The sequence below is a fragment of the Pinus tabuliformis genome, chromosome J (assembly GCF_031772625.1).
Source record: "Pinus tabuliformis cultivar Carrire ecotype Pingquan chromosome J, CPIR1, whole genome shotgun sequence".
NCBI lineage: Eukaryota > Viridiplantae > Streptophyta > Pinopsida > Pinales > Pinaceae > Pinus > Pinus tabuliformis.
The window spans coordinates 364,994,256-365,019,010 of record NC_142295.1 but is presented as its reverse complement, the minus strand read 5'-3'; the positions used below and the strand labels follow the sequence as shown (position 1 = coordinate 365,019,010).

The window sequence follows — 24,755 nt, the reverse complement described above, 5'->3', positions numbered from 1 at the left end:
TCCAATATATAGGAAAGTGAAGGCTATGAAGATTTCCCAAATTCCTCATTAGTTCAATTTTGGCAAAAGCTTTTGGGTGAACAATGTTTCCTCATATAAAGATGGCATTTTCCACTTTTTAGATGCTTTTGTGCTTAGGAAAAAGCTTCCCCATGTTTTATGGCTCTTTCCCACTTTTGTATGCTTTTAATTTTTTAGGAAAAATCTAAAGATAAGGATAAAGAGATCACATTCCACCATATGAGTAAAGTGAACAAGAATGTCAAATAATAGTTAACTTGAGTTTTTTATTTTCATTTTAAAATGTTAACATTGAATTTCCATGTCATAATGTGTAAGCCAATCAAATTCTTTTAAAATTTAAAAGACATACATGTATGACTACGGAGTGGATTTTTTTTAATAATATAACTTACCTAATTTAATTGTAAATGGTGCCCAAGTGACCCAAAACTATATTAAATATTAAAAATAAAATTAATATCATAATCTATAAAAGTTAAAATATCGAGAATATTTTTAATGAAGGGTAAATCATGACGTGTTAAATAAATAAATTTAAATATAAAATCCTAAATCCTAAATTTAATTTAAATTTTAAATTTACTTTCTTGATTTTAATTTTAAATTTACTTTCTTAATTTATTTTATTAAATCTTGTATTGACAAATTAATTTAAATATAAAATATAAATATATGGTTATTTTGATAAAAATGCATTTATTTGGGTAACTTAAATTTAAACTTAACTTAAATTTATATTTTAAATTTTCCTTTTAAATTTAATTTTTCTTAAATCTTGTGTTAATAAATTAATTTCAATATAAAATACATGTAGACGGTTATTTTTTTATAAAAGTGACATTTTTTTGGGTAATTTAAATTTAAATTTAAATTTCCTTTAAATTTTGAATTTGTTTTTTTAATTCAAATTTTCCTTTTTAATTTTAATTTACTTTTTTAATTTAAATTTTATTAAATCTTGTGCTAATATATTAGTTTAAATATAAAATACATATACAATTATTTTGATAAATGTGACATTTATTTGGGTAATTTTGGTAAAAGAATAATAAAAATGATATATTAAAAAATTGTCTACATGGCATTATTTTATTAGTTTCTTATTTTTTTCTTACGTGGTTATTTTTTGAGTTGAAAATTCCTCTAATGTGAGAATTTTGGCAACAAAAGTTAGATGAAAGGGACAACTTGTTATAGGCTAGGAAACCATGGTTCTCATGGTACATAACTTGTATTATAGGCTTATATAGTTTAGGAGAAAGGGGTATTTCAACCAACATCATAGTATTCTCCTCCGAGATGATCAGGAGGTATTTTCATGTATAACACATTTAAGAATATATCACAATTAAAATTCATAACTTAGTATTTGTAAACAAATTTAAGAGTAATTGACAAAATTCATAAAAAATATAGCAATATCCTCATATAAAACAATTCTCCATCAAAAAATCATTGACAATTTTCAATATACATATATTACTACTAAACCAACATTTATCGCAGATATCATTATTCCAAGGTAAATTCACAACATTACATCCAAAAATAGCCTTTTCATCATACATAATCATTCCCCATAAAAAAACATTGACAGGTTTCAACACATATATAAAGTAACAAAATAATACTAATAATCTCCTCATCATCTTTAATCAAATCAACTAAGATTCAAATGTGTGATTATCATATCAAAATATTTCATGAACACCATTATTTTAAGGTAAATTCACAACACCCATCAAAAGATAGTAATATCATCATACATAATAATTCTCCATCAAAATAATGTTGATAATTTTCAATATATACATAAAATAACAAGATAAAAATGATAATATCATCATCATATTTAATCCAATCAACTAAAATTCAATGTAAAATTACCTAATGAAAACGTTCCATAGATATCATTATGCTAATATAAATTCACAACATCCATAAAAAAAAATAGAAATCTCATCATACACACCAATTCTTCATAAAACAAATTGTAAACAATTTTCAACATATTCATAAGGTAAAAAGATAGTATCGATAGTATCATCATCATTATTCAAATAAATTAAAATTCAAATGTATGATTACCATATTAAGAAATCCAACTAAATATAAAAAACCACACATGACTAGCTAGCACCACAAAAATCATAGTCAAGCTCATCCTCATGATCATTTCCACGATCATCATCCTGACCATCCTGATAATATCATCCACATAATCATCACCAATGCCATCACCATCCTCATCATCATCATCATCTCTGATATATAATGTAATCTAAACATAGTCTATAGCATCATCTTCATGGTCATTACCTATAACTTTATGGAAAAAAAATCAATATTACATGTTAGTACTAATTCTATAGCAAAATGCATATTTTTATTACAATGCTAATAATAAAATGAGTTAGGACATAACAACATTTAATAGTAATAAAAATAAAATGAAAATATGGCTTAAGATATGTTGGAGATCCAACTAGATTACACTTGTAATTCACATTAAGTAGTAGAAGCATTTTTTAATCCATATGAAGTAGGTACACATTTGTTCTTCATATTATATTGTGAATGTTTCTTATGATTTCCATGTAGAATTGGTAAATTAATATTTACTAGAATCTTTATTTGAAATTACAATTGTAATTTAGATTAGAAATAGAAGAAATTTTAACCAAAAAAGAATGTCACATGAAAAAGTAAATTGTTTTTAATGAAAAATAAGTTGCATACAATATGAATGTCACATGAAATATTGAGTTGTTTTTAATGAATTTACTTTTCTCTATAATAAGATGGATCCTAATGTTTGTTCAAGAACAAATGCTCACAAATAATTACTTCATTTTATCCATTATCTATTGGGTCCCTATAATACTAGTGATTACCCCATTACTATTGTAGTTATACCCCTTATTAATATTGTTGTGCCCCTATTGCCCCCATATTGTTATTACTATGCCCCATAGAATCCCTCTATTGTTATTTTTGTGGCTTTATATTATTATTGTTAGGTCCGCTGGATTAAATTGTGACTTCTTAGACTCCTATATATAGAAAGGAGGCTTTGTCATTTGAATCATCCAAGAATTGTTCATTTATGTAATGTAAAGGAGGTTGCCCCCTCGAAGAGGCTGAATTCTAAGGCGTTGATCTATCTTTTCATTTTTTTCTTGGGCTGGTTTCATAACATTTGGTATCAGAGCTTTGGATTCTAGGGTTTCGCTGCTCCAAACAGGTAATCTTGGAATTTTCGCTATAACGTTTTTCTGTGATGTTTCAAAAGTCGCAAAAAAAATCCATTTGAGAAGAAATCGCGATGAACCTTGGGTCTGAATTTCATAGCTTTTTGCGTGATATTTGCAGAGATATGATCTAAGGAAGTTGGTCTTTTTGCAGACTCCTGAATTACATTCAAAACAGGTGACTTGGGGAAAATCGTCATAACTTTCTCTCTGGGGATCGGATTGAAATTTCGTAAGAAGATACAGAAAGAGGACTATTTCAAATCCATGGGTTGAAATAGTGACTCATGGCACATCATACAAGTTTGCTCTACTGAAATAGTCTATAATCAAGTCACTGTGGGAGATTTCGCATAACTCTTCCTTGGAGAAACCAATTTGGGTCAGACTTGTGGCATTGGAAAGAGGACACAAAATGATTCTATAGGTTGAAATTTCAGAACTGGATGATTTGAAATTACACAGATACATCAGATTCAATATCAGGCTTCTACAAAGTGAAAAAAGGTGTGTACTTTTTTTTTTTTTTTTTGCGTAAGCTTGGTTTGAAGGAATTCAAAGGGCATAGTAAAGCATTATTATCGGTAACTGATGCCCCGAGGAAAGAAAATGCAAACACCTAGTAAGGAACCTGAAAGCTCTAGCATGACTCATGAAGAAGAGGAAGAAATGCTACATGATATATCAAAATTACAAGAACAAGTGCAACAAATGTCACACTCACAAAAGCTAACAAAAGCTAAGATAAATGGCATGGAATCTAAGATAAATGGCGTGGAATCTAAGATAAAGGGCATGGAAGCTAAGATGGATGATTGGAAGACAGATTTGAAGACATACATGGAAGAATTGAAGATAGATTTGAACACAAACTTGAAGACAGGCATGACAGATATGAAGACAGATTTGACAAATTTTCTACAAGAAATACTTACTAATGGTGAAAAGGTAGTAAAGGAAACTCATGATGTGAACAAAAGAAATGTTAATCATGATATCATAGACTCTAATGTTGGATCGAAGACCCACCATATTCCAAAAATCGATATGAGGAAGTTTGATGGCAAGGATCCCGCAACATGGATATTACAGATGGAGCAATTTTTCGATCTCAATAATGTGCAAAACACACAAAAGGTACGTATGGAAACTTTATATTTGGAACCAAATCAGTTTGTATGGTATCAATGGCTTTGCTCTCGTAAACAATTTATCACTTGGGCAATTTTTACGGAAGAATTGATAGCACATTATGAGGATACAAAAAGCAACACTTTTTTTAGCCAATTGATAAGTCTCAAACAAAAGGGTTCAATAATGGAGCACATTGAGGAGTTCCAAAAATTGAACATAAGGGTAAAAGATATTCCAGAGGAGCATAGGATTGATGTGTTCATAGGGTCTTTAAAGGATAATATCCAACATGATGTTCGCCTTTGGGAACCTGATTCATTAGAGAAGGCATTCAGGTTAGCAAGAAAAATGGAAAGCAAAATTATGGCAACCAGGAAGCATACCACTCACAACTATAAAGACGGAAGTGTTGTTGCCCCTAGTCTTCCACAACCTATAAGGTTGACACCACAACAATTGGAAGAAAAAAGAGCAAAAGGGCTTTGTTACAGTTGTGATAGCAAATACACTAAAGGTCATAAGTGTGCTGAGAAGAAATTATTCTACATAGATTGTGAAGAGGAAGAAGAAAAGGAGCAAGAAAGGTCAAAAGAAGAGGATATACTCCAGGAACAAAGCCTAGATGAAGAACAAATAAATCCGACCATATCTTGTAATGCATTGGCGGGAATTACCACTCCTCAAACCATCAAGATAGAAGGACAAATCAAGAAGAAAAAGGTAATAGTGTTGATTGATTCAGGAAGCACCCACAATTTTATTCATTGTAGGGTAGCAAAAGAATTGAATTGCTTCCTATATCCAGCACCAGAGTGTCAAGTGATGATTGCAAATGGAGGAACAATAAATTGCTCTGGAAAGTGCCATAATATCAAGCTATCCATGGGAGAATATGTATTGACTAGCCCAATGCTTTCCATTCCAATGGGAGGTGCTGATGTTGTACTAGGAGTCCAATGGCTACAATCCTTGGGTACAATAGCTTTTAATTTTCAAGAACTTTTCATCAAATTTTCTGTGGAAGGAAAGGAAGTTGAATTAAGGGGTATTGCAGGGAAACCAGGAAAGATAATCAGCTCTAATGGTATGACAAAGCTTCTAAAAAAGGAGCAAAGAGGTGTAATTGCACAATTATGTTCGCTAGATGTTTCCACATTGGAATCATCTATTTCTCCAGATCTCCAAAAAGTCCTGGACAATCATTCCAAGGTATTTGAGACTCCCAAAGGTCTCCCACCTATGCGTGATCATGATCATGCTATTCATCTGATTCCAGGAAGTGTTCCTCCAAACATCAGGCCGTACAGATATCCCTATGTCCAAAAGAGTGAAATTGAACGTATGGTTGCAGAAATGCTAGAGGCTGGTATAATTCAACCGAGTCAAAGTTCTTTCTCTGCTCCAGTAGTATTGGTGCACAAGAAGGATGGATCATGGCGCATGTGTCCGGATTATAGGGAGCTCAACAAGCTCACTATTAAAGATAAGTTCCCCATTCCTGTCATTGATGAATTACTGGATGAATTGCATGGATCAATTTACTTCACCAAGTTGGATCTTCGTTCAGGATTGAAGACATTCCGAAAACAACATTTAGAACTCATGAGGGTCATTATGAATTTTTGGTCATGCCTTTTGGCCTTACCAATGCACCTTCAACATTTCAAGGTTTGATGAATTCAATTTTCAAACCATTCCTTAGAAAATTTGTGTTAGTATTTTTTGATGATATACTAATCTACAGCAAGTCTTGGAAGGATCATGTTGAACATGTTGACAGGGTGCTACAACTATTGGAGGAGAAACAATTATATGCAAAAAGATCCAAATGTTTCTTTGGAGTCCAGGAGGTGGAATATTTGGGTCATATTGTATCTCATGAAGGAGTTAAGGTAGACCCTAGCAAAATTAAAGCCATTAAGGAATGGAAAATCCCCACATCCATAAAGCATCTGCGAGGATTTCTTGGGTTGACAGGGTATTATCGCAAGTTTGTTAAGAATTATGGGAGAATAGCAGCACCTCTAACAACATTATTGAAGAAAGATGCATTTTCATGGACTCCGGAAGCAACAAAGGCCTTTGAACATCTTAAAGAGGCAATGTGCCAAGCACCGGTCTTAGCTACACCGGACTTCACAAAAACCTTTATTGTGGAATGTGATGCTTCAGGAAATGGAATTGGTGTTGTTCTAATGCAAGATGAAAGACCCATTGCTTTTGAAAGTCGTCCAATCAAGGGAAAGTTTTTAAGCAAAGCTATTTATGAGAAGGAAATGTTGGCAATACTCCATGCACTTAAGAAATGGCGACCCTACCTAATGGGAAGACACTTCAAGGTAAAAACGGATCATGATAGCCTTAAATACTTTTTAGAACAAAGATTATCCTCTGAAGAGCAACAAAAGTGGGTCACAAAGATGTTGGGTTATGACTTTGAAATCATCTACAAAAAAGGGAAGCAAAATGTGGTGGCAGATGCACTCTCAAGAAAGGATGAGGATGTGGAAGCATTGTTGTGCGCCATTTCTATTATCCAACCAGATTGGATAAACGAAGCAAGGGAGGAATGGAAGAATGACGAAGAAGTGTGGGCACTTATTCGAAAGCTACAACAAGATTCCAGTACGTCTGATACATTTAGCTGGAAAAATGATTCGTTATGGTACAAAGATCGCTTATACCTCTGTAAGAATTCCCAGCTAAAACAAAAGATTCTTATGGAATTGCACACTTCTCCCTTAGGAGGGCACTCAGGATTTTTAAAAACTTACCACAGGGTTAAGAAGGAATTTTTTTGGGATGGCCTTAAATCAGATATTCAAAAGTTTGTGGCGGAATGTTTGGTTTGCCAACAAAATAAAGTTGAAACAATTAAGACACCGGGTCTATTACAACCTTTATCCATTCCAAGCCAACGTTGGGAGGAGGTTTCAATGGATTTTATCACAGGTTTACCCAAGTCTGAGGGAAAGAGTGTCATCATGGTGGTAGTTGACAGACTTACCAAGTATGCACACTTTTGTGCATTATCACATCCATTTAAAGCCAGTACAGTTTCTACTGCATTTATGGAAACAATTCAAAAGCTACATGGAAACCCAAAGATTATTGTAAGTGACAGAGATCCCATTTTCACTGGAAATTTTTGGACATAATTATTTTCTTGTCTTGGTACTCAGTTAGCTCATAGCTCATCTTATCATCCTCAATCTGATGGGCAAACTGAGATAGTAAACAAATGTTTGGAAGGATATCTTCGTTGCTTTGTATCTGATAAACAGACACAATGGGTCAAATGGTTGCCTCTGGCTGAATGGTGGTATAACACTTCCTTCCATACAGCAACAAAAATGACCCCATTTATGGCACTTTATGGGTATCAACCACCATCCATCACATCATATTTAAGAGAAAATTCTAAGGTTCAGGCAGTGGAACATCACATCGAACATCAACAACAAGTCCTCCAACTCTTAAAGGATAACCTCGTGTTGGCACAGAATAGAATGAAACAACAGGCAGATCAACATCGCAGTGAAAGAAGTTTTGATGTAGGTGATTGGGTATTCCTACGGCTACAACCATATAAGCAAATGTCCCTCAAGCAAGCTAAGAAGGATAATAAATTATCACCAAAGTATTATGGTCCGTACAAGGTGTTGCAAAAGATTGGTACTATGGCATACAAATTGGAGCTTCCTGCAGCTTCTCGATTGCACCCAGTTTTCCATGTTTCATGTTTAAAGAAGGTTATAGGCGACAAGCTCCCAGTTCAAACAATATTGCCAGAACTTGACGAGGAAGGAAAAATTATATTGGAACCGGAAGCAGTCATAGAAACAAGAACTCGACAGCTACGAAATCGATCAATTTCAGAGTATCTTATCAAGTGGAAGAACTTATCTGCTGAAGATTCCACATGGGAGGATGAAAATTTCATGCGGAAGTATCCAAAACTACTCAAGCGTTGAGGACAAGACATTTTGAAGGCGAGGGGCATGTTGGGTCCCTATAATACTAGTGATTACCCCATTACTATTGTAGTTATACCCCTTATTAATATTGTTGTGCCCCTATTACCCCCATATTGTTATTACTGTGCCCCATAGAATCCCTCTATTGTTATTTTTGTGGCTTTATATTATTATTGTTAGGTCGGCTGGATTATATTGTGACTCCTTAGACTCCTATATATAGAAAGGACGTTTTGTCATTTGAATCATCCAAGAATTGTTCATTTATGTAATGTAAAGGAAGTTGCCCCCTCGAAGAGGCTGAATTCTAAGGCGTTGATCTATCTTTTCTATCTTTTCCTGAGCTGGTTTCATAACATTTTCACACTTAATCCATTATACCTAGTGACGACAATGATTCCATTCAAATTGCTTTGAAATCCCTAAATATAATGTAAAAGAGAAAACTCCACGACCACGACCATGACCGCAGCCCCCTCCCTTGCCTCGTCCACCATCAGAGACAATCAACTTGGAGTTATGACCACGATAGCAACCCCTCCCTTTCCTTCTGTCCACCATTAGAGGCATTGAACTTGGAATTAAGAGTACTTATGTTTTCTTTGCTCTAACTAATCTCCAAGGAATCAAAACTTGATCAATATATCAAGGACTCCATCAAAAAATAGATATATCATAAGAGAAGCTCAATAGGCTTTGTGAAAAGAGTGTTAAATAACACTTACCTCTGTTTTATGAAATAACTTGAGTGATTGGAATGAATGGTGGGAAACACTTACCAAGGAAAGGAATATTTTTGCTCCATCCTTATTTCTATTATTATTTTTGCTTCTTAGAATGGAGGGAAGTGTTTAAAAAAATCTAAAAAATATTTTAAATTTGAAATATATATATGTGTGTGTGTGTGTGTATATGTATATATATGCGCTTAATTTTAGCTTTTTTTAAATATATATTCAGTTTAGTATTTTTTTATTTTCTAAAAAAATATATTTAGTTTCTGGTTTTTTTTTTTTAATAACAAAAAATATATTTTCTTTTTATAAAAATGGATTTTAAACATCCATTCATGCAAAATTTGTGATTCTATAATATAAGTTTAAATTATATATAAAAAAGTAACTTAATGCCATGCGTTGTGTCGCTGAGATGGGTATTATACATCTCTTCCTTGCTAAGTTATAGAATGTGCTTGGGTTTTCTTAATGCAATAAAATTAATTCTTCTCTTCATTATATCTTGAGATGTTCAACTTGCACCTAATAAAACAATAAAGTTAAAATAGGTTTGCCTTTGTCCTTTGTAGATTTCTTTCCCCATTAATCCTTGTCTTAATAGATTAATTGTCTTATGGTGGCCTTGAGTGGTCACTCCCATTAGTTGCATGCTTTTTAGTTTTATGTTGGTGACATTTCTTAGGATTGATAACATGTTATTTAATTTATGAGAATGTGTTATTTTCCATATTATTTTTAAATATTAATATTAAATATGTTGGTTTTGAACATGGTTTAGCAAAAAGTTCCCAAAAGGTTTATAGATTGTAATTTATAATGTAATGCTTCATTGCTTGATGAAATTGATTTGGATATTTTTTTTAAAGATTCATTGATTGATGAAATTTTTATGGATATTTTTTTTAGTATATTAACTTGTATGTGATAAAGTCAAAAGTCACCTCTTTTTGAGATTTTCATTGGTTAATTTCCCTTAAGGCTATCAAGTTCACCATTCAGTGCCAAGTTAAGGAAATATAGGAGTCATGAAGTGGCATTGTCCAATAACTTAAATCTTGGAACATGTTTTTTTTAGTCACACTATACTTCCTTTCTATGTAAGTTCTCCATGAAAATAGTCTCATGGAACATGAAGGACCTCAATAGTAAAGGAAAACAAATACTTTTAAAAGAAAAATGGTCCGCAAAGCACCCATCAATAATGTTGATATAAGAAATAAAAATATTAAGTGAGGTTCTACCTCATATAATTAGAAAATGGGGGAGGAATTTTCAAGTAGTAGTGATTGATGATTAAATATACTTGGGTGGAATGGCTATTATTTGGAATGATCAGGACATCAAGGTTACCAATATGTTTACCTCTTTTTGCATTATGACGATATAATTTTAGTTGATTGACATTGAGGACTACTACCATGTATCCAATGTCTGTGACTCCAATATCGCAAATGGAAAACCTCTATTTCTCAATTCTATTTCCAACACAAGTAATTTATGCTCCCCATCTTCGTGGATTATTGGGAGTGACTTCAATATTATCAAGTGTCTCGAGGAATAGAAAAAATGAATCACAATGTTTACCAAGAGATTTTGTAAGATATACCATCAAGGCCCTAAAGTAGTATCCATTAAAGTTCTCAAGCAATGAGTCTCCAACCCACACATGTGGATCAATGACATGTAATACATGTGTGTGTGGTGACTAACTTAATACACTATTCTAATAACTCCACAAACTTAAGTATTTCACTCCATCACATGATTTACCGTAGTGTGAAATAAGTAAACCAAGAGTAGACATGAAACCCTTAGGCAAGAAAAGTTCCCTAGATCCTCAATTAAGTTCTTAAATGATGAAGTGAAAATGAAAGGGGAAAAGAGGACTTCATGATTTAACCATCACAAACATGTGATCAAGTGTGACTAAGAGTGTATATATTCATATGTTTTCCAAAGAGGGTGTGAACACATGAGTTACCATTCATTGGGCCTTATTTTTCTTTCTTTTGATTTTTCTTATATATAAGACTTAGGGAATAAGGTTTTCATAAGTTTTGAACAACTCATAGATATAATATTTACATAAATTTTCACTTTAACCTTAGAGTTTAGACTTAGATAAATCATTATATTGTATCTTTAATGATTTTGGCTTCACTTTTTGATTTTCTTTTATCACAAATTACAAAAGGGGAAATATTTTGCCACAAATCTATGAATGCTTAATCATAAAGGCGTAATGCGATGAAAACAAATTAATGATGTTATTCCCTATGAAAATGATGGGTATTCTTGAGAAACGCTTATGCTTGTGGATGTCTCCTCCCTAGTTGAGAGGGATTGAGCATTGACACCATATTATCCATTTGTCATGTACTACAACCTAGACTAATAGTCGTAAGCCTACTAAAGACACCAACATGGAGAATGGTGGATTAGATAAACATATGGGACCAATATTCTTTGAGAATTTGTGCTTTGACTAGGACTAACCGCCATAAGTCAAGTACATTAATCCAAGATAAGAATATTCATGAGGATCGACATTTCCTGGTGTCAAATATTATGACAGTGGATTAGGAAATGATCATGCGAGGACATGCTTGATGAACATCCTAGTGCGGTAAGTGCCTAAAGAGGCAGTGGTGTCCAAATTTATGCCTCCCAACATTGTGCTATGATCTAATGGAGAGATATAACTTGTTAGTCAAGGCCTTTCTATTTTGACAATGGTTGTGATGATGTAAATCATCGTTGATTCTTATCAATCCAGATCCCTTCTTATATGAATATTTCAACTTGAGAGTACTTTTTTGTCTCATTATGAGTATCTCCCTAGTTTAGAGGGAGTGTCATCATCTTCATTATCATCATCATCATCACCACCATCAATCTCATCATTGCATTATCGTCATAATCACCATTCATGTCGTCATCATTATCATGGTTATGGACATTGTCGTCAATTGTTCATAATTATAGGTGTCGTAATAAATATCATCAACCCAAAAAATATTACGAGTGCTCAAAAAGGGTTGTTAGGACACATGATATATGCAAGATAAATGACAAATTTATTTTTTAGAGATGATCGATGATCATCATCATCACTGCCATTATCATCGTCATTATAATTTTCATCATCCCCATTATCATAATTAATGTAATTTCTATCATCATTGTTGTCAACTTCATCATGAACATCATAATCATCATTCATGCCATTATTGTTGTTGTTGATGACCAAGATGAAAATAATGATAATGATGATCAAATGATGATGACTTGGAAGATGACTCTAAAGATAATGATTATGATTATGACCATGACAACATTTAAAAATTGGGAAGATTGTCCAAGGTCATTAGCATCGCCATCATCATTGTCATTATAACCCCCATCATCTTTATTATCATTTTGATTATCATAATATTAATCAAAATTCATGTCATCACCATCATCTTCATTATCATCATCGTCATAATTATTGACATTGTCATCAGTTGTTCATAATTGTTAATGTCATAAGAAATATCATCAATGCAAAAAATATATGACTTTTGGAAAATGGATGCAAAAGTCAAAAAATAAATGGGGGCAACAATAAACATAAAATTGGATGAAGAGTGGACACAACATAAGTAGATGCAAAACAAGATAGAAAAATTGACACAAAAGTGGATGGGAAAGTAGATGCAATAGTTGATGCAAAATTGGACAGAAAATAGGATGCAAACATGGATGAAAAAGTGGAAGAAAAAATGGGTGTAATAGTAGGCATAAAACTTAGCATGAACTGTTGTGAAATAAATGTGGATACAAGAATGAACAAAAAAAAAAGACACAAACTTGGATGAAAAAAGGAGGGAAAATTGGATTAAAAAATGGAAGTAAACATGGAACAAACATGGGTGCAATAGTGGATACAAAATTAAATTCAAAATTGGATGCATCAGAAGTGGATGTAAAAGTAGATGCAAAATGAAATGCCAAAAACATAAAAATTATTTGGTGCAAACTTGGACATAAAAGAGGACGCAAATGTGGATGCAAAATTGGAAGAAAATGTTGGTTTCAATGATAGGCACAAGATATGGCACAACAAAAGTGGATGAGAAAGTGGATGTAATGAAAAACACAAAAAAAGATGCAAACTTGGATGCAAGACAAGATGCAATAAGGGATGCAAAAGTGGATGCAAACATGGGTGCAACAGTAGAAATGAAATTGGATGAAAAATATGGATGCAATGGAAGTGATACAAAATGAGATGCAAAACCCAACACAAAAGTGGATGCAAAAATAGATGCAATATTTTAATGCAAAAGTTGATGCGAAGATGGGTGCAAAATTGGAAGCAAATGTGGGTACAACAGTAAGTAAAAAACATGGTACAAGTAGTGTTACAGTAAAAGTGGATGTAATGATAGATGCAAAAAAAGAAGCAAATGAAAATGAAAAATAAGATGAAAAAGTGGACGTAAACATGGGTGCAACAATGGATGAAAAATATGATGTAAAAGTTGATGCAATAAAATTCGATACAAAAGTAGATGCAATATGAGACACAAGACCTTATGAAAATCTTGACGCAAAGGGGATGAAAAAAATGATGTAAAAATGGATGCAAAAAATGACCTAAAAAATGATGCAAAAGAGGATGCAAGAGATGATGAAAAAGTTGATGCAAGTGTAAGCGCAAAAAGTGGATGCAATAAATGATACAAAAGTTGGTGAAACAAAATTAGGTGCCAAGCTTTATGCAAAACATGGTGCAAAGGATGGCATAAAACTTGGCATAAAACATGGCGTAAAACCTAGTGTAAAACCTGATGCAAAACCTATTACAATACTTGGTGCTAAACTTGGTGTAAGACTTGGTGAAAAACTCGGTGCAAAATTTGCATCAGTTTTTGCACCATATTTTATAAATGGACACAAATAGCACCAAAAATGGGCTCTATACGCAAAAAAAGAAAGAAAAAAGGGATGCTAATCACAGGGTTTTGTTGTAGTGACTCTAGTTAACTGAATATTCCTTCATCTGTAACTCATGCATGCCTATTCTGAGAAAGACCCAGTTGAGATTAAAGACAAGGATAGTGTACTATCAGTTTCATGTGTTTTCCTATAAAGAAAACTCATGCATGCAGAAGGAATCAATACCTTAGAGGATTGCACAGTTCTGATAATGTGTCAGAGCAGTGTTCCACTTGGTGAGGTGAGAATCATCCACTAGGAACAATGCAAGGAAATAGGAGCTTGGAGGCCAGAGAGGAAGGCTTGTGAGAAGCCAAGATTGCCTGTGAGCATCTGTGAGGATTGTACTAAGATCTGGCTAACTATGAGAGCTAAGGTTTTGTATAATTCCTATGTATTTCCAACTTGTATGATAATACAAATAGTGGGGTCTTTAGCTGTGGCTTTCCCCAAAGTATTTTCATGTGCATTGATTCTTCTTCTTCTGGAAATATGTGTTCAGCTTGATCTTTAAGCTTCCGCAAATTGATAGTAGAAGTAGGTTATAGTATTTTTCTTTGGTTATATTACATTATCGAGTTAATCTACAGTCAGATTTTCTACATGGTCATATAGCGAGATTTGTAGAGAACTTGCAAAATTTCTACATGGTATCAAAGCCAAGTTTATCAGCGCTGTGAATAGTATACGGAGAAGAAAACTCGAAGTTTGAAGTTCGCGGTTGCAGGTGTAAATCGAATTCATATCATACTTCAAGGTTGGCCAATGGCATTCTATGGCTTGAGACTTGAGTATGCCTTGGAAGGCAACTCGAATTACATAGCATGGAAAGATAGAATGGAGGTCTTATTAGAAGAAAATGGCTTAAAGGATTTCATTAATCGAGAAATCCCAAAGCCAGCTTCAACTAATGCACAAGAGCTGGCTGAGTGGAAGAAGTGTGTGGCGAAGGCGAGATGAATCATCCTTGAGGGAGTTCGAGACCATATTGTCTCGACTCTCCATGGGAAGGATACTCCATTTTCAATGTGGAAGACATTGAAGGACCTCTACCAAAACAGTAGCGACCAAAGGAAGTTAGCACTCAAGGATAAGCTTCGAAGAATCAAGATGGAGAATGGCGATACTATTTCCACATATCTGAACAAGCTCACCACCTGCAGAGATTAGCTTAGCAGTGTGGGAATAACAACTGCCGATGATGATATGGTGAGTCTCGCTCTCCTTGGCCTTACAAAGAGATAGAATAGCTACCAAGACTCTGTGAATGAGAGGGAGAAACTGCCGGATTGGGAACGACTGTGGTCGGATCTGATGCAGGAGGAGATCAGGAGGAGCACATGAGATGGTTCTTCATCCAAGGATGATGATGAAGAAAATCTGGCCTTAGCAAGTAAGGCAAGGAAATTAAAGTGGAAGGTTTCCCATTCCAAATCGAATTCTTCTCATGGAGGGAAGAAGGGTGACAAGTCTAAAGTGAGATGCTTTAATTGTCATGAGATGGGACATTATGCGGCTAATTTCCCATCAAATAAGTCCAAGAAGGGATCCTTGGAAGGATTGGAAGGTGAGGCATTAGCCTCTCAGTTTGAAATGGACTTTACCCTCATTTCATGCATGGTGTCATCGATGATGGGTTGTGTTTGGTATCTTGACAGTGGAGCCTCATTCCACATGACCGGTGATAAAAGTTTATTCAGTGCCTTGGAGGAGAAAGACCTCAAGATGCGCATAGAGATGGGTGACGATGGAAGGTATAGTGTTTCAGGAGTGGGCATGGTTGCTTTTGAGAGGGAGCACGAAGCTCCTATCACCTTGACAGAAGTGAAGTATGTGCCTGGACTGAAGAAGAACTTTGTATCGATCATGATGTTTGAGGACAAAAGCTACGATGTTGTCTTTAGTAAGGGAAAGGTTTTCCTTAGATACATCACCACGAGACAAGTGAAACAGATCGGTTCACGAGTTAATAACTTGTATTCTCTTGAGGTTCAAGATGCATGCAAAGCCTTGAGGAGCAAGGAAAATGTTAGAGACTTGGTGGTTGAGAGGGAGAGTAAATTACCCCTCAACATGCCGTCCCACAAGAAGTCTCAGACAATTGCGGAGGAGCCACAATTGGAGAAGCAGAGAGGAGACCAAGTGAAGAGATCCACTCATGCAGATACCTCCATTAGGGGGGAATTTCGATCCAAGTGGGTAGAGGGATCACCTACAGCCATACCTCCAAGTGTGAGGTGGGGAGATGTGAAGTGATAGTCCCATGAAGGCTAAAATTGGGTAGGGTTCATTGAGAGGTTTTATCTCATGGATCGTACCTTGCTATGGGAGCCCAAAGTACATAGTAGCAGGAGGAATCAGCGGGATTGATGCAGTCAGAGATCAAAGTGACAGAGGCTAGAGCAGTCAGATACTAAAGAGCACAAAGAAGGATTGACAACAGTGTAGAAAGGCGGAGTCAGCAGAAGCGCAAAGTGTTCAGTTGACAGAGGCAATAGCAGTCAGAGACTTTGATGACAAATGCATCATACCGATTCAGGTTGGATGTTTTTTTTGTTTCTGTAGTTGTTGGAGCAACAACACTAGAGAGAAGTGTTTCATGCATAACATTCCAAAGGTTCACGATTAGGATCGATTTTATTCCTTTCTTGTTGAGAGGGAGTGTTGAAAATAGAAACAAGAAATGATAAAAATAGAACAAGAATATTCCAATTTTAATTTGTCCTTGAATTAAAATTGTGAATTAAAATTGAATTTAGTCTCACCAGCTACTTGAAAATAATTAATTAAGTTATTTTGACTTAAGTAGTTGGAGAAATTCAAGTTAGAAGTCTTTCTGAAGTCATGCAAGAGTTATCCCTTAAATTAAGGAGATAAGCCTTTAATTAAGGAGATAAGGTTGAGTTATGTTTGAGTTGTAATTATTTAACTCAGTTTACTGAGTTAAGTCCAGATAAATTAGTTCCAAACTGTTTGAGGAACTAATAGAGAGTTAACAGTCAGTTGATGCATGCATGCACTCAACTAGTGTACTCCAGTTAACTGAAGATTCCTTCATTTGTAACTCATGCATGCTTATTCTGAGAAAGACCCAATTGAGATTAAAGACAAGGAAAATGTACTATTAGTTGCATGTGTTTTCCTATAAAGAAAACTCATGCATGTAGAAGGAATATCTTGGAGGATTGTGCAGTTATGACAGTGTGTTAGAGCAATGTTCCACTTGGTGAGGTGAGAATCATCCACTAGGAACAACGCGAGGAAATAGGAGTTTGGAGGCCAGAGAGGAAGGCTTGTGAGAAGCCAAGATTTCCTATGAGCATTTGTGAGGATTGTACTGAGAGCTGGCTAGCTGTGAGAGCTAAGGCTTTGTATAATTCCTATGTATTTCCACCTTGTATGATAATACATATAGTGGGGTTTTTAGCTAAGGCTTTCCCCAAAGTATTTTCATGTGCATTGATTCTTCTTCTTCTGGTTATATGTGTTCAGCTTGATCTTTAAGCTTCCGCAAATTGATAGTAGAAGTAGGTAATAGTATTTTTCTTTGGTTATATTACATTATCAGGTTAATCTACAGTCAGATTTTCTACATGGTCTTATAGCGAGATTTGTAGAGAACTTGCAGAATTTCTACAAGAAGATCTTGGTACATGAATATACTTATATTTATTAATCCACATAGTTGTTTTGATTTAGGTGAATCTTTTGATGATGGACATATACATGCTGTTGACGTTGATGCTGCTAGAAGATGCTGATGGTGCAGTTCATATATGGTGTATGATAGTTGCTGATGACTATCATGGTCTTGTTTAGATTGTTGGTCCTTGTTATAAATGTCATGTATATCATTTGATGTAAATGTCATGAAAATACCTAATTTTTAACCCCACTATGCATGGGAAGGATGATGTAATAATTTCTATTTCAGTCATGTATAAACCAATTGGTGTATCCCCACTTGGTTGGGAGATTGATGTATGTATGAGTCATTGGTGATAGGAAGGTAATACTCACATAGTTGATTTATAGAGTCATGATATTCTTTTGAAAAATATTTTTGCAAACTCTACATGTGCTCAGGGGGAGCATGGACGATTTAGTACATCTCAGCATGTACTCAGGGGAGCATAGACAACATAATGTATATCAAACGAGGATAATATCTTGATCTGCCCTTTTCCCTTGATGTCAAAGGGGGAGAAACACATATTTCATTAAATTTGGAATTAAATAGTGGATCTAGAATTTCAAAATAATCAAAATACTCAATCCAAGTGATGTCTCTGTAATAAAAAATTTCCAATTTCAATGAAATATGTGTTGAGAGTGTCTTGGTGTTGTTGTTGCCATCAAGTCCAAAGGGAGAGATTGTTGGCATTATGATACATGTGCTGTTCCTGATGGCAACTCACACAGATAATAGTTCACAGTGCAACAGGTTAACAACAAAGGATTACAGATAAGACTCCAGAGATTGAAGAAAGAGAGGTATATGCTGGTTCATTTTGTCCAAGTAGCAGATACACGCGAGTTAACAGAACAAAAGGAGTGTATACGTATGCATGCACTTTCATAGAAGGGAAAGCGTGTATGGGATGGAAAACCAAAGAAAGAGAGGTATACGCTGGTTCATTTTTTCCAAGTAGCGTATACACGCGGGTTAACAGAACAAAAGGAGCGTATATGTATGTACGCAATTTCACAGAAGGAAAAGCGCATATGGGATGGAAAACCAAGGTTTTGGTCCAAGGTATTGGTCTAAGGTATTTGGTCTGAGGTATTAGTTCGAGGTATTTGGTCCAAGGTATTGGTCCTAAGTGGTTTTGGTCTGAGGTATTTGGTCTAAGGTATTGGTCCTAAGTGGTTTTTATCTAAGGTATTGAGAAAGGTCTAAAACTATATAAGGAGGAGAAGATCATTAGGCCAAAGTGTGCAAGTATTGAATATCTTATGAAGAGTTAAATCAAATATGTAGGTTATGGGTTTATGATGCTTTGCTTGATCTTAACTAAGGATGCACCTAAGTGGTTGATGATGGATGATGGATCAGGATCATAAGACCTAAAATGAATTATCATTATGTGGATTGATCATGGATAGTCTAGATCTGAATACTGACGCATGTGTTTATTCTGAAAATGTTGTGATCTAGGTATGATCGAAGTCTGGAATAGCTATGAAGTTTTTAAGTTAGTATTTGTAATTATGTACGCTGGTTCCCTTTGATAAAAGCGCGTATACACGTTGGTTTGGCACATTGAAGTAGCGTATACATTATGAAATATGATGGTTGAAGTTGCAATTTGTTCTGGTTGTTAATGCAGAGTTTTGGGTTCTACTTTTTGTTATGGTGACTATGTTCTGGTGACAATGTTTTGAATGTTCAAATTGATTGATTGTGATTTTCTTCAATGATGTTCGGTTTTCAGTGATTGATTGATTCAGTTATGGTTGATTCAAAGAGTGATGATTGAGTTTCAGTGATTGGTTGATGCAGATGTATTTGATGGTTGTATTGTAGTGGTGATTGATTTTGAGATTTAAGGTTACTGATGGGTCCATTATGAAAATTTGATGAAACAAGGCCTTAAGATTGTGGTTTTGTGTTCCAGGAGTATCCAGTCTGAAAATTTATGAAACATGGTCCCTGGAGGAAGAGAGAAGTTCGTAGCCTTCTGTAGGTTGGTGCCTATGTACAGATAAACATATAGGCCAACACAAGAGCCAGGGGGTTTGAGCTCCCTTCCAGTAGTAGCTGGAAAACAAGTGAAGTTTGGAGCCTTCTTTAGGTTGGCACCTACACACAAGTAAATGGGTCAGATATTACAAGAGCCAGGGAGTTAGAACTCCCTTCTAGTAGCAGCTGGAAAATGAGTGAAGGTTGGAGCCTTCTGTAGGCTGGCGCCTACATACTAGTAAATGAATCAGCTAGTACAAGAGCTAGGGGGTTGTAGCTCCCTTCCAGGAGAAGCTGGAGAATGAGAGAAGGTTGTAGCCTTTGGTAGGTGGGTACCTGCGTACTGGTATGAGTCTGCACTAGTACAAGATTGTAAACAGGTTTTTCTTATGTTAAAAGAAGTTAGCAGCGGGTGGATTTTGTCTTGCATTGGGTTTCCACCTTAAATCTTGGTGTTCATGTGTGTTTCTTATGTGTGATTGTTTATTCTATTATTACTGCACATGGTTACTATTTATATGGTTAATGAAAAACTGATTCACTGATTAAAGATCAACATATGATGATTTAATTGACTCATAAGTTTGTTGGATATAAGCTGGTTGCTTTAAAGACAGTTGCGTGTACATGCGAGTTACCTTCATTGAAGTTATAGCATATATAAATAAGAGTTTGAAAAGAAAAAGTTATTGATTTAACTAATATTGATTCACCCCCCGCCCCCCCAGGATTATTTCCAACAATTGGTATCAGAGGAGGTCCTTTGGTAGAATCTTGATCACTTGAAGGAGATCTGTAGAAACAATGGGAAAGAAGCTGAAGAAGAAAGCACCTTAGAAGAAGAAGACTCTCAAAGGAACAGGGACAATAGGAGAGGAAATTGGCCGTTAGGTGGAATCAAGTATTCAGATTCAAAATCACCACAAATTGAAGATGAACAAGCAAAAGAAGTATCAGGTACAAATTTTTGGTCTTCTGGTGATACTTTTCTCTGTTCATGCAACATTGAAGATATTGAAAGTGATAGTGAAAGAAATAGAGAGGTAGAAGTTAAAAGACTCACATATAAAATTAGAGATCAACAAGATCTATTTAACAAAAGATAGTGTGCCTTCAAAGAAGAAGTTACCAGATTAAAAGCTCAGTTGGAGGAAGGAAACAAGGTAAGGAAGCAATACAAGGAAAAAGGAGATCAATGTCAAAAGTTGCAGGATGAAGTGACATCATTAAGAAATGACGTAAATGAAAAAAGCACAACAATCAAGAGACTTAAAGATAGATCCACTTACTATGAAAGTCTTGAAGCTAAGATCCTCTTTCTAAAAGAAGATCTTGGAAAATCAAATAAGCAGAATGAAGAACTACCTCAAGCAAATGAAGAACAAGAAAATGAGATTCTCAAATTAAGGAAACAAGTGGAAGAAGGAAGAAAGGCTAAAGAAATCATGAAGAAGCAATATCTTGAAAAGGAAGGACAATATCAGGTTGAGGTAAATATCTTAAAAGGTAAATTAGAAGAAAAGGATAATCTGTTACGATTTCAAGAAAGTACTAAGATTTTGGATAATATTCTTAGTAGTCAAAGGTCTCCTACCATCAAAACTGGTCTTGGTTTTCATGAATCTGTCGAAGGTGAATCTAGCTCTCAAGATGAGGCAAGGAACTCTAATGCAAAATCTCAAATGCTCAACAAGATGAGAATTCAACCCCATCAACAACCAAGGAAAGAAAGCCTTCAAAGAAAATATTTTACTCCTAACTATGGAAGTGATAGTTAGATATTTCCTCTGATGAATAATGTTGACTGTTTTATATGTCATAATTTTGGACATGTTGCAGCGAGATGTAGAAGTAGAATAGTTCAAGACCGTCACATTGAAAGATCATAAGCTTCCAGGTACTTTAAGGGATATTATTTTATTGCAATATGTTTGGTCACAAAGCCATTGACCACTACAGAAGGAATACGAAACATGTAAGATGTTATGCATGTAACAAATTTGGACATATAGCAAAGGAATGCAGGAGCAATTTTTGGGCACCATACCAAAAGGAGAAAACATCATCACACTCGAATATATGGAAGAAGAAGGAAGTACAGTCAGAAAGATGTGGCATAGCACAGAGTACAGACATAACAGACTCAAGGGGAGCTAAAAGTGTGAAACTTCAGTGTTCTAAATCTCATATGCAATTTTCATGAATATAAGTCATGTATATACACGAGTTTGAAGCTCCATAGTCGCGTATATGTTGGTTTGAGGAAAAATAAGTGGGATGGACTCAGAAAAATGGGTCTGATATGGTTCAGTCAATTATCAAATATCTTCTTTGTTCTGATTGATGATGATTACAGGCTGTTGATAATATTTAGAAGTGCTCTTGGCCCTCATAACTTTTTGATGAATTGATGTATATCTGATTGATGATGATGCCTTGATGATTCTTACTAACAAATGCAATGATCAAATCTAACATTGAACAATTGGCATAGATTCAGGGGGAGCATATGCTTCTCATAATGCATTGTTGGCATTATGTTAGAAGATCTTGGTACATGAAGATACTTGTTATAGAAATTTTTGGGCCCTACAACCCCAAGCATGAAAGGTCCATAAACCAAGGGCTCCTAAGTCCCTAAAAGTGTTGTTCTAACCCCTAAAGGAACAAGGTCAATAGATTACAGCTTCTCCCAGAAGTTCTCCATGAGAAACTGCTCAGAATTGGTCAAAACAGGATCATTGCAGCTGCTCCACTGGCTAAGTGCGTTGCATCTCACCCAAATACACTGTGAGGGTGCGTTTCATTTCAAAATTCCCTTCTGTGGGGTGCGATGGGCGAGAAATGACAAATGGCAGTGTCATTCCGCGAGGTGGAGAGGCAATGGAAGCTTCCAGAATCTTCTCCTGTGACACTTGCCTCACTGAATTCGACCAAGGATGAGTAAGAGGCCATCAGTCTCCAAGTGGAAGCAAGAACTATCAGAGAGAAGACACTAATCAAATCACAAGCTGACTCATCCCCCTTACAGATATCTATATATGGATCCCTCATCCCAGAGATCCAGAGGCTGGAATTTTGCATATTGTAAGGAATTGATGTTGGTTTCCTGAGACAAAAATCAGATTGTTGGGTGATCTAAGCTTTGTTTGAGGTGAAGAGGGACTTCTTTGGTGGGAGGTTGATGCTGGGTCAGAACAACCGGTTGTAACTCCTCTTGGCTCTTTTCTTGTTTATCAATAAAAGCTATTTGAGTTTTCCTCCATGCTTTTGTGTCATTGATGCTCGTTACATTTGTATAGTCAATTTACATCTGACCCTAGATTGTTTATGATTATAGATCCATGTCTTTGTATAGTGCTATGCTTCTGTGATCTTACAGGTACTTTGTGAAGCTGGGCGTGCAAGGGAGCAGGTAGCTGAGGACTATCAAAGAAGAGAGGGATCAAATCAGGAGATTGGCGCAAGACAGAGGTTGGTCTTTCTGTTCCTCTCTATCTATAATTCATAAAGGAAAAACAAAAGTAGCTTTTCTCTGTTTGTTTCTAAGGCAGCTGTCACACCTTAGTGGGATAGAGCAGTTCTAAATAGACACTTTTCCCTGTAACAAAATGGCGACTCCGCTGGGGAACTAATTAGTTTGTTTGTTTATCATTCTTTGTTGTCTATTTCATAAACTTACAAGTAGCATTCGAACTGCATTTGCCATAACAAATGCAAAGTAGACAACTGCTACTTCAATCCATCTACTGGATTTGTTTATGATTTAAACAACTGATTCACAAACTATCTGATTGCCCTTGTCATAGCTCTTAGATCCTCCTTAGATCTACTCCTGATTGTTGCATTACTGATTGCTTTTTGCTCGGCCAAAACCCAAGAACTGAACTGCAAACTGTGACCTGGAATCCGAACAGAGTCTCGTTTCTGGCCCAGCGTAGGTACTGTTCAGAGATTCTGAATTTCAGTGCACTTCCCAAGTGGACAACCTGCGCTGCATTTCAGATTCTCTGTGTTACAGGTGCGCTGATCAGACTAGCTCTGTGCAGTTGTGGCTTCTGTGGTTCATTCTTTCCAGTTCTATTCTTGAATTTTGCTGCCTGTGATCAGTATATGTCTATTTGAAACCCCTTTTCCTTACTGTTATTCCGCCTCCTTTGTACAAAAGAACTGTAGATGTTTTTGTGTGTTTTTGGAGTCATTTACAGTTCTCCTTTGCAAAAGTAGCGTAATCGTATTGTCGCCCTTTGATTTGAAACTGTCGCAAGTGTCGATTTCAATCGTAGGAAAAAGTTTAATTGCTGTTGATGGTCGATTATCCTGTTACTATTGCTTTTGGTCTGAATTTGTAATTTTCTAGTGTCAAGAACAAGTATTCATTTCAAAATCGTAAGGTGTTGTAATCGTCTCCATTTTTTGATTTCGAAAAGAAACTTGTTGATATTTGTCGCTTGAAAAGAAATTTAGATTTGTGCATCAACTTTCTTTTTAGCATTCATATACTAAGAAAGTCGAAAACAAATACATGCATGTGCGTTTGCATATAGACAGTCTGATTGGCTTGATTTAGGAAAGTGAATTTAGAGTGTGCTCTTTGCTCTTTGTGAAAAGATTATGTCTTTCTTTTCCCTAGTAGCTAGGATTTTCATTGCATAAAGGAGATAAAAAGTTTGTTTATCATCTTAGATTGCATTTTAGGAATTACATCTACATCTCGTGGTGAACCCGAAAGGCAAACTTCATAAACAAGATCAACTTAAAATAAATTCAATGAATCTAACAACGCTTTGGAACTTAACGCACAACATTTAGAAGTCTAGGCTAGAGACGTATTCTGGCGTCGTAAAGCCTGGTAACTGTTGTTCTCACTGATGGTTGGGTGATTCCTCCACTTTGAGACGATAAGTGCCAGTACGGACTTGTGCTCCCACGTACCGTCGAGTATATTTTGGGAGATCCTAATAGG

General features: G+C 35.2%; 1 protein-coding gene across 1 annotated transcript in view; it reads right to left on the bottom strand.

The window, feature by feature from the left end:
* Positions 1–2,156: 2,156 nt before the first annotated feature.
* LOC149227254 (uncharacterized) overlaps positions 2,157–24,755 on the bottom strand; it is a 74,000-nt gene continuing 51,401 nt past the window's right edge. The window contains exon 8 of the mRNA XM_089375467.1: positions 2,157–2,349. The gene's annotated coding sequence lies outside the window, so the exon portion shown is untranslated. The remainder of the gene's footprint in view (positions 2,350–24,755) is intronic.